General features: G+C 35.3%; 1 protein-coding gene across 1 annotated transcript in view; it reads left to right on the forward strand.

Moving 5' to 3' along the window:
- The window catches only part of FER (FER tyrosine kinase), a 414,556-nt gene that overhangs the window by 229,282 nt on the left and 173,159 nt on the right, over positions 1–12,115 (forward strand). The gene's annotated exons all lie outside the window — the stretch shown is intronic.

Consider the following 12,115-nt stretch of genomic DNA (forward strand, 5'->3'; position numbering starts at 1 on the left):
CTGTCTTGAACATACCATCCTTTTCCCATGTCTTAGAGCTTTGTTTCAGCTCTGATACCTGTCTGGAATACTTTTTCCTGTGTCTTCGTCTGGTTTCAGTCTCTGCTTAAATGCCAGTCTATCTAAATGGTTACTTCCACTTTTATTTTTGTCTCAGTATTTGTGTTTTTTGTCTTTTTTTTTTTTATCATTTGCAAACTTGTTTTCACTTTTTTCTTGTCCTCAAGAAGAGGGGCTTTTCTTCTTTTACCTTCTTCAGCCAATGACTAGGACAATGTCTGTTACTAAATGTTCAATAGATATAGGTTCAGGGAAGGAAGGGAGGAAAGAATATTTGAGCAGGATCATGGTTGCCTTAAAAGGAAAAACAAGGTGCTTGAGGGTAGATGGGTGTGAGAGATGATAGACTCTTCTCCTGCCAAAGGTTTGAGGATTCATGAGTAAAAAGGATGCTTAATGTTCACTAAGCACTTACTGTGTGTTAGGTACTTTCCTGAGCACTTTATAAAAATTCATTTAATAATTAAAACCACCATATACGACAGCAACTATTTTTATTTTCATTTTGCGGATAAGGAAACTGAGGCTCAAAGAGGCAAAGCTGATGAAAATTGTATAGCTGTATTTAAAGCCCATGCAGTGTGAGTCCACAGCCTCCTGCCTGAACCATTACATAGCACAGAAGGCTCGTGCTGCATTGCCACAGCTCTTTTTGTTTCCTTAACCATCAGAGATAGTGAAGCAAGTCCTGATAAATCCCATGGAATTGTCCTCAGTGCCACTCAGCATCTTTTTGCCAGTGTCAGGTTCCAGACGTAAATCCGCTGGCCCTACAAAAGGACCACACAATGTGTGCCTTGAGGAAAAACAAGTGTCACTTCTTGCATACGTCTTTCTTACGAGGTTGCTACTGTACATACAGAGTGGAGGGAGGTCCCTACGAGCAAGGCCCTGACCCACTTCAACTCAAAGACCTGTGTCCTTTGCAGTTAGCCACGGGGGAGAAAGCCAGACCCACCTGATTGAGACTTCATTTTCTTGTAGAATGAATTTGGAAATTTTCAGGGTTTTTTTTTTTCCTATTTTTTTGAATAGTCTGAGAAGAATCAGTATTAACTCTTTTTTTTAAATGCTTGGTGGAATTCATCTGTGATGCCATGCGGTCTTAGACCTTTATTTGTTAGAAGTTTTTTTTTTATTATCAATTTAATATCAATACTGGTAACAGGTTTATTCAAATTTTTTATTTCTTCCTGATACAGTTTTAGCAGATTGTATGTTTCTAGGAGTTGATCCACTTCTTCTAGGTTACTGGTTTATGATTGTTTATAACCTCTTATAATTCTTTATATTTATGTGATGTTGCTTGTTATTTGTCCTCCATTTTTATTTACTTGAATCCCCTTTCTTGCTTTTTTTTTTTTCTTTTTTTAACCAGTCTGTCAGAGACCTTGTCTGCTTAATGCCAAAGTGTTTGGGGGTAGGAAGAAGCAAGCAAAGATGCTAACACTTTTTGAAAAACAAACACAAAAACAAAACAAAATGAAAACCACAACACAACAAAACAAAAAAACACCTAGAAATCTCATCTTTTTTGCTTTATAAAGATAAAGATACTCCCTAATTTTCTTTCTCCTATTCTCACTAGATAATAAACTCCTGAGAGCAGAATTATACTTTGCTGTCATCTTAGGAAATCATTATGCCTTTCATATTCTTTGTTAAACTGAATTCCATTGGCAAAAAGAATAAATGATACAGTATTTACAGATGAATAACATGTTTCTTATAGGAATTTGATAGACTAAATTGAACCTGTGTATTTTTTGAATTGATTGTTTTCAGTTACTCAGCTTCCAGAACTTGAAAAGGGTCTGTATCAGCATTTTTTTTTTCACTTAGGCTATAGCTGCACTTCTTCCTTTGGGGGATAGAACTGTCAGCTCAGAGTTTTAAGAAAAATGACACCTTCTAAAGTCAAGATGAATGAAAATGAATTAGAAAATATTACTATATGTACAGAGAGTTGTGTACAGCCTTTTTCTCCATATAGCATATGAATAGAGGTAAGTTTATTGTAGAAGTAAAGAAATTGAATAAACATGAATTTTAAAAAGAATTAAGTCTCTAGAAAGGATAAAAGTATACTATACATATGCAAAAACTATTTTATGTAACTTGCAAATGTAATGAAATATTTTCTAAGGAGATAATGTCTTTGTTACACAAAAACCATTTTGGGGGGAAAGAACTTTTGCGTTATTTAGGATTAACTTACAGAGCATTTAAACAAATAGTCAATTCCGTCTAAATGGATTCTATATGCAGACTATTTCGCATAGTTGTCAATAAGGATTTTTACTCTCATGTAACCCTGATAACTTTAATGACAAAGCTGATCACATTCTGAGTAATTCTTGGGCTCTAAAAATAAACTATGGCTGAAATTTAAAATGGAACAAATGTGCTAAGCAGGCTAGGCAGGTAATGAAGCACACTGAAAACTTGTGTATAAAGGAAAAGTAGAGATAGCAATTATTTCTCAGTATGAATGGTAGAAAAATTATAGTCTCTGACAGTCATTTATATTCTGTATTGTGGCATTTGTTAATTATTCTAAGATATGTTGAGCTTGTGGCTTTTAAATAAAAACTCTGAAATGTCATGTCAATACGTTCAGCAATCCTTCTACTTTAGGTGTTAAATCTTCAGAGTGAAAATTTTTTAAAATCTATATTTAAATGTTTGCCTTAAAACAAACAAACAAACAAACAACAACAAAAAACCCCACCTATTACATTGAATGATTATTCCCATCCTTTTGGCCAGGGTGTGGATGAAGCTTTTTTATTTCCACTGTTTCTGATGACTAAATTCACAAGTTGGATCTACATTACATTGTCTATTGCTTGGAAATAGGTTGTAATATTAGTGAGTTGTTTTGTATCTGTTAAAGGCAGAATTATCAAAACAAATTGAAAAGTGAAAATACGGCATTAAAATATAACTCCTCTTCACTCACGTGGAAGAAAGCACTCCTTTTACTTGCATTTTGAATATGGGGAAGATCTATACAGATAGCATAAGATCCTTTTGCGGTATTCTTAGAAGTATTTTCCTTACATGGGCTTTCTTTCTGGGGAACTGAACACAAATCAAAGTGAAATATTCACTTGCATCACACTAATTACTCTTACTTACCTGCTTGAGATCTAATTTTAAATGTCTCCCTATATCCCCATAAAGCTCTCTGAAAGGATAACTTTAGAAAGAAATGTACAGCCATCCCAGGGAGATTTGGCAGGGATTGGTTTGCATAATAAATAATGACCATCTGCACCCTGTGGCAACCTACCAAGAAGTGCAATTAGTCCCCTGCAGCCCAGGCAGACTGTGGTTAGTTGTCTTCAGCAGGTGAACAAAGGAGAGATTGCTTATTTGGTACTTTGTTCACTTCGTATAAAATAGCTACTTTTGTGAGGCCAGAGTAATTCTAAGATTTAGGTCTTAACATTTTAAAGCTATAATTAGGTTTTATTTCCAGTTATTTTTATAGTTCATGCCTAGTATTATACCTATTCATGTGCAAAGATGGAGGATTTATCAGGACAGTATTTTCATGAAAGTGGGAAATACTCTAATGGCTTAATTTTTTTATTGCTTTTGAAAAATTTTCTTTGAATCTTGTAGAACAACTGGTACAGAGTCACTATGGGAAAATGGATGGAATATGTGTCATATTTATCTAGTGGAAATTAGTGGTCTGAAGACTGAAGTACGAGTCTCTCCTTTTAGGTTATAAATTACATAGAGATTAGACAAAATTGATTCATAATTTTGCCAGCTATTTATATAAAGCCATTTTACTTGATGACAACTTGAAAGTTTTATTGTAATATTTTTTGATGCCAAAATTGTGAATGTGCAAAACGTAAAGCTTTAAATTAAATCGGGGGGCCTGAGTGGCTCAATCGGTTAAGTGTCCGACTTTGGCAGGTCATGATCTCATGGTTTGTGGGTTCGTGCCCCACGTCAGGCTCTGTGCTGACAACTCAGAGCCTGGAGCCTGCTTTGGATTCTGTGTCTCTCTCTCTCTTTGCTTCTTTCCCACTCATGCCCTGTCTATGTCTCTCAAAAATGAGTAAACATTTAAAAAAATAATAAAAATAAATAAATTAGATTATAATCTAGTAAAACCAGTGAGTGAAGAGCAATCCAGAATTGATTTAGACAGCGCTTGTTGGCTGAAAACAAACTATATCAACCGTCAGTCAAATCTTTTTAAGACTAGAACTTGACTCTTGAAATAGAATGTATGACCCATTGTGTTTCAGTTAATTAAAACTGAATTAATTGCAGTTAATTAATTGCATGATAGTCAGTCTCTGAACTTGAGTCAAATGCATTGTTTTAATTACTCTAATCTGGGAGGCAGTGGAGTACGACGCAATTTTTTAGATAGGACACAGCCTTTGGAATCAGAAAATGTAGGTTCAAACACGGTTTCTGTCCTTTGCCGCCTCAGTGACCCCTCTCTCAGAACCTCAGAGTGTCTTAATTGCCCTAATATCCCCTAATAGTTCACTGATTCAGTGCAAAGATTCCTATAACTTAATCTAAAGTTATACTCAAGTCTAAGATTTATCACAGATATGTACAAGAAAGAAGGGAACATCAGAGGAGAGATTGAATACAGGCTTTCCTGCCCTATTGATGCAGGAATTGCATGGGCATGTCTTTGTTTCCACCTACAAACTGCAACGATATTTGTGATGTCATTGCTCAAGAAATCCTCTTTGAGTCTTAGAGTCCAGAGTTTTTAAAGGTGGCTAGCTGATCGCACACCTGCAGTGAGACCAACCGTGGTGAGGACCCAAAAGCAGTCACCAAGTACACAGCATGACTCTTCATGTTTGCTTTAAACATGCTGACAATGTGTTCATCAACGAGGAAGAAAATTCTTTTTAGGTTTATTATTGACCACATCCTTTTAGTATTGCTTTATCTGAGAATGTCTGTATTTTCCCTTCATTCTTAAAAGATAGTTTTGCCATACTTGGTGGCAGTTGACAGTTCTTTTTTCCAACATTTGAAAAATACTGTGCCACTTCCTTCTGAACTTCATAGTTTTAGAGGAGAAAAGTATGCCATTCAAACTGGTGGTCCCCTGTAGGAAATGTCTTAACTTTCTAGCTGCTTTCAAGACTTGTTAATTTTCAAAAGTTTAATTATGATATGTCTTAGCTTGAATTTGAGTTTATCCTAGATAAGTTTCTCTCGGCTGCTTCAATTTAGGTTTGCGTCTTTTACCAAATTTGGAAAGTTTTCAGAGATTGTTTCTTTGAATGGTCTCTCAATACCACTCTTTCTCCTCTCCTTTTGGAACTCTGGTGACACACATGTTGGATCTTCTGTAATTATCCCACAGGTCCCTGAGGCTCTGTTAATTTTTTTCCAACCTATTTCTTTTTGTTTACATTGGCTCAATTAATCTGCCCTCAAGTTCAGGAATTATATTGTTTTTTCACTTCACTATTGAGCCCACTCAAGTGAGTTTCTTTTTGTCACTTTTTAATATTATAATTTCCATTTATTTCTCTTTCGTAACTTCTGTTTCTATTGCTGAGATTGAGTCCACTTGTTTCAAGAGAATTTATGATTAGTTATGGCTGCCTTACAATCCTTATCAAAATTACAGCATCTGATCTGTTTACATGTTGGTGTTAGTTAACTGTCTTTTCTCATTCAGGTTGCAATATCTTATATATTGGTATGATGGATGGTTTTTTTGTGCCCTGGGCATTTCATCTATTTTGTGAGGAGGCTCTGGGTCCTACTTAAATCTTTTATTTTGGCAGGCAGTCACATGGGCAAGGTTTACCATGTAGGTCCTGGCCTACTCCTATGGACTGTGGTTTTGAGGATGGTTGAAAGTTCAGAGTCTGTGGGATATTATTTTGGTTTGCTGGTTTATCTGGTTCCCACTTGCTCCTCCAGGGCTGTGTGGGGATGGAAAGAGCCTATGTAGGTTGGGGTGCTAGGTGTTGCACTGTGGGAACAAGAAGTGTTGGACACATGAACTGTTTGGTGCTTGCCTGGCAGTGGTCCCTGCACGTGGGGAATACAATGCACCTTCTGAGCTGGATGTTTGTGGGATTCTCTCTGTCAGTGTTCTTAGCTGCCCGTGTCTGGGCAGGAAATAGAAATCTTAGGTCTGTCAGGACAAAGAGGCTTCCCAGGCCAGACTACTTTTTGTGGTGGTTATTTTCCTGGCAAGTACAGCCCAGTTCCCTTGGTATTTCTTGGTGGGGTAGAACATACAACACTTCCATAGTTTTGACTCTTTCCAGGTTTAGCTGCTTGTTTTGCTAGAGTCCATCTTGCTAATGCTCCTGGGTCACCCCATTTTCTTTCACAAAGTGGCGCAGCCTCAGGACCATAGGAAAACAGAGCATTTTTTTTTGTGGCAACTTACTGTTGCTCTCAATCCATCTACCTGCCTGTGGTGGGGAGTTTACCTGGTATTGGGAAGGCCTGCCATTTGATCTAATTAAACCTTTACCTGGACTGCCTTCTGTTGCTAAGCTGAGAGTTAAGCCTCCTCCTGTTGTGTAGATGGAACTTAAGATGCCCTGCTGCTATGCTGTTCCCCTGTCCCTGGGATCCCAAAGCAGTTCACTCCCCCTCACCACCTTTCAGAATTCTTTCGCTGCCCCTCACTTTATCTCTGTGGTTTATAGTTGTACTTAGTGAAAAGGAGCCGGAAAAGTTGTATTTACACCAGTTTGTTCAGTGGCCATATCATGTTAATTTCCACTTTTGAAAATGCTGTATAATATAGATTATATATTGGTATAGTAGGACAAATGCTCACATTAAAAAAAATTTAATGGGTTACACAATAAAAAAAGTTGAGACTCCTGGTTATAAGATGAAGTGAATAGTAGATTGCTTGCCATTTAAAACACCATGGTTTGGTTAGAAAGTATATTTCTAGGTTTTCATCCAACCCTGTCCCCCTTGAAGATTTCTTTTCTTTTACCATAATGGTGTATTTACTCTCTAAAATATTCCCACTTCTTTCTATGCTTTTGCTGCACTTATTTTCTCCTTTTAATGTATCCGAATAATATGCATGCTCAAGGTTATCTCAAATTCTACCTCTTTTGTGAAGCTTTTTATGACATCTTTAGCAAAATAGGGCTTCTTTTTCCTCTCTTTATCATCTGTGATATTTGACATTTTAAATAACATTTTGAACAGTGTACTCAAAGTTTATCTCTATTTCTTTCTTTCTTTCTTTCTTTCTTTCTTTCTTTCTTCCTTTCTTAAATGTGCTTTCCTAGAGAAGCAGTGCCAGCAGTGACATTTGGTAATGTATAAAATGTGTGGATCTTAACCATCATTTAAAAGGGTCTAATGGAATATACACATGTGCACAGGGAGATCTATCTTAAAATTCCAGGACTATATTCCTCCCCAGCCTCGCACCTTTCCCCTCCGATGGAGTTGTACATTGAGTCCCATAGTAGTGGTGGCTTGGGACCCATGGCAGAGACTCCCCACATGGGAGTACTGGGAGAAAATTTGTTGGGGGTGAAATAGAAAAACAAACCCTTTAGGTTGAAGAGAGTCTGGAGAGAAGAAGGCTAGAATTGGTAGATGATGACAATCATCAACCATAGGTAATAGAAACATGGGTATTTCTGCCCAACCTCTATGTTCTACTCATGTACAGATATATATACCCTACTGTCTGATTGTTACACCCAAAACAGTTTTAACTTGATCTTTTTTTTTTCCTTTGAAGAACCCTGGGGAGTAGCATAGGGCTTTTTTTCCCTCCACAAACACTACATATGACTTCTGACCACCTAAAGCAAGAGCTTTTTATGGTTTTCTTTATTTAGTAGCTTGTAAAATGTTGAGGGAAGGTTACTTTGAGGAATTTTGGAAACCTTTCCATCTGTTCAGTGAAGCCCTTTAACCATCTTCTTTATATTGACCACATGTACCTCAGTGTTCAAGCTCTAGACTATTCATACTTCTCTCGCAGACTCTTGGCTTTCAATATCTTATATTGAAGCCCTTGAGACTAAGGACTACTATTTAATTTATCTTCCGAACTCATGTATCTTTGAATTTCTAGCATAACTTACTATATGTATAAAATAGGATACATTTGGAGCTAGAATCTGAGCTTTCTCTCAGCTTCCATTCTTTGCCTGGAATACTATTTCGCTGTTTTGGCTTTCTGTTAGTAAGTTGGCATATCGTGGTGTTTTCCAGACTTTTGTGTCTTCTTGTCGTATTACATAGTGCCACACAGTGAGTCCTGGAAAAATCTTTCCTAAGGGTCTCTTTGAGTAGAGTGAGCTCATTTATATAAATTATGAGCTAGCCCAGACCTCTTGCTGCTGTCTTCAGGAGTCCTGCTTTGTTCCAAAAGAGTATATTTATATTTTATTGTCTTATTGCTATGGTAGTGGCAGGCTAGCTTTGAACAGTGTCTCACGTGTGCATTTCTAGTTTTCACTCTTGAGTTCACCATTTACTTTCAATCCCCTTCAGGAAAGGAACAGAAAACAAAATGAATCTTAAGTCAGGTAATTTTATTTACAATTCTGGGGCTAGAATGGATGAAGTTTAAAGTCTGTACCTATAATGAATCTATTAAATAAACTTTCAAGTTTATATTACACCAATTTAAACTGAGTTAAGTATACTTTGTGTATGATAATATTAATTCTGATACGTTTCATTGTCTGAAAGATTGATATGTAAGGATTCAATCTAATACAGGCGACTGATTTGGAAATTACCTGATGACTTCGTTGTGAATTCTAACCTTATTGTGTTTCAGAAAATTCTTTCCCTGTAATTCACTTTGTGAAACTTTTTTACAATATTCTTTACATTTCAGCATCTCCTTCTACCTTTTATCTATATTTACTAGTTAATTTCTGAAAGCCAGAAGTTTCTCTGAGTGGTAGGAAACAAGGCTTGACTTAGGGGTGCCTGGGTAGCTCAGTTGGTTAAGCAGCCAACTTCAGCTTAGGTCATAATCTCATGGTTCACAAATTCAAGCCTCGTGTTGGGCTCTGTGTTGACAGCTCAGAGCCTGGAGCCTGCTTCAAATTCTGTGTCTCCTCCCTCTGTCTCTGCCCCTTCCCTGCTCACACTCTGTCCCTCTCTCAAAAAACAAAGAAACGTAAAAAAAAAAAAAAAAAGAAAAGAAACAAGGCTTGACTTAGCGAACAGAATTTTAATGGTATTCTGTTCTCAAGTATGGCGCTAACATTGGATTAACTGTTAAGGGACTTTCTAATATCTTTTGCTCTATTTAAACTTTCTTCTTTTCACTCTGAAATTTTTGTGTAAAACATGATAAATAACCCTGGATATTTGACTTCATTTCTTTAGAACTAATTTTGAGTAAAAATATTCATATTTTCTTAAGTAATCACCACTTTTCCTAAAAGTATGATTTGTAAAGATTTATCACAATCACAGATAAAAAAAATTGGCTTTTCATATACTTCAAGATATTATAAAATTACATCATACCTAATAAAACAGAATTAATGAAAGTATTCAGTTTAATTTGCAAATTTCACTTTATAGACAACTTTTAAGTGTCTTGAGTATTTAAATAATTCAGTGTTTAAAAAAGCATTACCCTTGAAAGATGTTTAATGAAGCACTGAAATTTTTTTCTAACAGTATTTGACATTATGATTTTTTTACTTCATATATGATAAGACTTAAATCATCTATTTAGAAATAGATAACAGGTGCCTTCTGATAGAGTTTTTTGAAAAAAAATTGAAAGTTATTTTATGCTAGTAGTATTAAGCTTAGTTAAACAATATGGATACTGTGGATATTAATGCTAGAATATGTTGAGGTATCTGCTTCTTCCACCTGATGAAACAACTCCTTTCTCAGTAATGAGATGAATTCTAGATGCATATTATGGTAGAAATCTCACAACTAGAGATAGTAGGCACACAGGTATATACTCCAAAATAGTACATAATAGGTTCAGGATGAGGTCAGTAAAAACAATACTCACACTAAATATTAACCAACATTAGATAGAAAACTCAAATGTTAATATCTGTAAACTATATTTGTTAAGCTTACCTGTGTCATCTAATAATTGTTCAGCCTTCCTAAGTGTAAAATCAGAATTGCTAATATTTTTCTTTGACCCATGGATTATTTAAAAATGCGTTACTTAATTTCCAAAAATTTGGAAAAATTCTGTTAACTTTGTTACTGATTTCTACTTAAGTTTTGTTGACAGAGGACATAACTTGTATGAACTCATTTCTTTTACATTCATTAAGGTTTGTTTCATGATCCAGGTTCATGATGGGATTTAGTTTGGTGTATTTTCCTTGTGCACTTGCAAAGAAGGTTTTATTCTGCTGTTGAGTGGAGTTTGTTATAAATGTCAATTTGATCCACTTGGTTGATGGTGTTATTCAGTTATTTTACATCCTTGCTGATTTTCTCTCTACTACTATTTATTACTGAGAGAGGAGTTTTGAAATCTCCAGCTATAATTGTGAAATTATTCTTGCAGTTCTGTCCATTTCCTTCATTTTGAGGGATCACTGGTTGAAACATAGACTTTTAGGATAATTATGTTTTCTTGTTGAATTGACACTTTCAATTTTCCTGATTTTCCTCTATCCATGGTAATTTTCTTTGCTTTATAGTTACTTTGTCTGGTATTACTATAGGTATTCTAGCTTTCTTATGATTTATATTTGCATTTTATATCTATTTCTATCCTTTTGAGATACCTGTATCATTAAAGTTACAGTGATCTTCTTTAGGTAGCATATAGTTGACTCCTTTTTAAGATTCTTTTTAAAATCTGTCTTTTAAATGGTGTATTTAGACAATTTATGTTTGTCATTATTGATTATGTTTGGATTTAGGGCTTCTGTTTTATATTTTGTTCTTTTTGTTTGTTTGTTGCACTTTTTCCCTTACCTTCCCTTTTGAGTTATTTGAACAGTTTTTACTATCCCATTAAATTTTTCTCTTGTAGTTTTGATTATGTAGCTTTGTACTTTTATTCTTTTTTTAAGTGGTTGCTCAAAAACATTTAACTTTTCACAGTTTACAAAGAATCAATATGTTAACATTTCAAGTGGAATGCAGAAACTTTATCACAGTATGGATCTGTATACCTTTTCCTCTTTGGTGTACTTTTCATATGTATTACATCTGAGTCAAAACTCATCAGAAAATGTTATAACTTTCCTTTCTGTTTGTCGAGCACATTTTAAAGAGTGCAAGAGAAGAAAATTCTGTTACATTGACTTAGGTTTTTACCATTTTTCTTTTTCTTCCTTTATGCCTTCTGGCTAAAGAACTTCCTCCAGTGTGTGTGTGCTTTGTTTTTTGCTTTTTAGCCTATTGGCTGCTGCTTTCAAAATCAACATATGAATTTAAGGTAAAGGTAGTCCAGAAGGTCTGAATTTTGGGTGCTTTCTTAACCTAAATTTAACTTTTCTTGATCTAACTTGACTTTTGGTCTTTTTTTCATGTCAATTTAGCCACTCAATGCTTAACTATTTCACTAGCTCTTCAGGCTTCTGGAACAAAAATTTGGGACTTTTTCGTTTTTGTTCTTCCTATTTTATCCAGCTTTTTCAGTGGTTGAGGGGAGAGTTGGGTGATCCATGTATTTTACCATTATTTGAAATGAAAAAGCTCTCAACCAGTCAGTTTTGCAACTTTAAAATAATAACTCTTCTGCCTGCCAGACAACATTCTTTAGATAGTTAGTATATTTTTGATAGTATCTGTAAAGGGGAAATTAACCCAAAAGTACTGTTCAAATGGAAAGTAGCATTTTTGAAATAATTGCTTTTTTACATTTCTCATTTAAAAAAAATCTGCTTCATGGAAATAGTTTACATGCAACAAAATTCACGGGTTTTATTTATTTTTTATTTTTATTTTTTTAATATATGAAATTTACTGTCAAATTGGTTTCCATACAACACCCAGTGCTCATCCCAAAAGGTGCCCTCCTCAATACCCATCACCCACCCTACCCTCCCTCCCACCCTGCCCTCCCTCCCACCCCCCC

The sequence above is a fragment of the Panthera uncia genome (genome assembly GCF_023721935.1).
Source record: "Panthera uncia isolate 11264 chromosome A1 unlocalized genomic scaffold, Puncia_PCG_1.0 HiC_scaffold_17, whole genome shotgun sequence".
In the NCBI taxonomy this organism is placed as follows: Eukaryota; Metazoa; Chordata; class Mammalia; order Carnivora; family Felidae; genus Panthera; species Panthera uncia.